A 1,664-nucleotide genomic window follows, 5' to 3' on the forward strand; every position below is an offset into this window, starting at 1 on the left:
TGGGACAGAGTATGCAAAGGTAATCTTTTATCTGGTTTTGGCCATAGTATTGGCAGAAGTAATCAGTTTGAACTGTGGTGAGCACTTTCACAGAGGAGGTGATACTAATGTTTGGACCAAAGACTATATACGAAAGATAGGAAAACACCTATCCTACCATTTAAAAAAATGTGAGGCCGCAATCTCATACTAGCGCCATCTCTTGTTCAGATATAAAACTACAAAAGAAAAATTTTTAGGGGAACTATTACACTACTATTTATATCAATTTTAATTGTATTGTTACAAAGATGGTAATTAATGAAATACAACTTTTATTAATGATGATAGACAATGTAAAACAATATTATTTATAAACACATATTATAATATGTATAGTAAAACAATAATATGATATACAATGTTATAATTTTCTGGTATAATTCAAACAAAGTTAGAAATAGTTGAACTGATTGTTATTATCATGACCCATGCACATGTATATTCATATGATATTAAATTATAAAACAATATGCATAATTTTCAAAAATATTTTGTCATTATAGATATTTTTCTTATTAACAATGTCAGTACAAATAGCCCTTATCCACATTTCCTATTAGTTGTATTTTTCTGTAACATTATTTTTTTTCTCTCTTAAATTTAAGAAAGGTTTTACAAAACACATCTATGCGGAGCATTCCCTTTTATTTACCAGAATAAGAGGCAAATTCTGACTGATCTTCGTCATTAATTGATGGGGGAAGAAATCCATATTTCCATTACCTGGAAAAATTAAATAGATCAATGTCAAAAACTATAATTCAATTCACATTATTTACTCAGGAAATCAACAAGTAATAGTATACATCACGACCTATATATTGATGGATTCATATAAAAGGTAATATAATTTAATACAAACCCAAAAATGTGTCAGGACATGCATCCCATCTCAACCTAGAGCTGGTTTTGCCTTGGACATAATTTGCCCCAGAGAAATGTAGCGAGCATAAACGATTACTTCTTTTTTTTTGGTCTAAGTTTTTTTTTCTGAGCGGCTCATGTCTCAAGGCATTAAATTCTTCCCATGTGTTTCTCCCATCAAATATTGGGGGGTTTATAATGACGAATGAGCGGATAGGAGCGGAATCTGACTCTGTCCAGATTTCGACTCTGGTTACACCTCAGGGGTGTGATTGGGAGTTTCCGCTGCACAGGCTGGAATTGGGTCTCTATGCGTAATCACTTCTACTTTAGAGGCAGGGGCAGATGGAAGAGACTGAGAGTTCGGACTCTCATTATTGAATGACTGAGAGCTGTGCATTGTGCCTGAACAACTCCGCTTGAAGGGCTTCATACCTCTAACAAGTTCTTCGTAATGGATCAGATCTAAAGGTCTCTTTGACGGCCCCGGGAATCACTTTTAATGGGCTACTACTTGATGAATCTGAATTCATATGTGACGATGCACCTGCCAAACCTGATCTAGCACGCGTCTTCTTAACCATACTGCATTCCTGTTTACAAGTACATAATTTACAATTACAAAAAAGATGAATACTTTTCGAGCGATCCCGGGAATGTCCCACAGCTGGGCACCAAAATTATGATGGTTGCAGTGTCAGGGGTGCGCGAGCACCCAGTAGAAGACCTGCGGTGGGGGTGACGCAATATAGAGTTGC

This window comes from Penaeus monodon, chromosome 19, assembly GCF_015228065.2.
Source record: "Penaeus monodon isolate SGIC_2016 chromosome 19, NSTDA_Pmon_1, whole genome shotgun sequence".
In the NCBI taxonomy this organism is placed as follows: Eukaryota; Metazoa; Arthropoda; class Malacostraca; order Decapoda; family Penaeidae; genus Penaeus; species Penaeus monodon.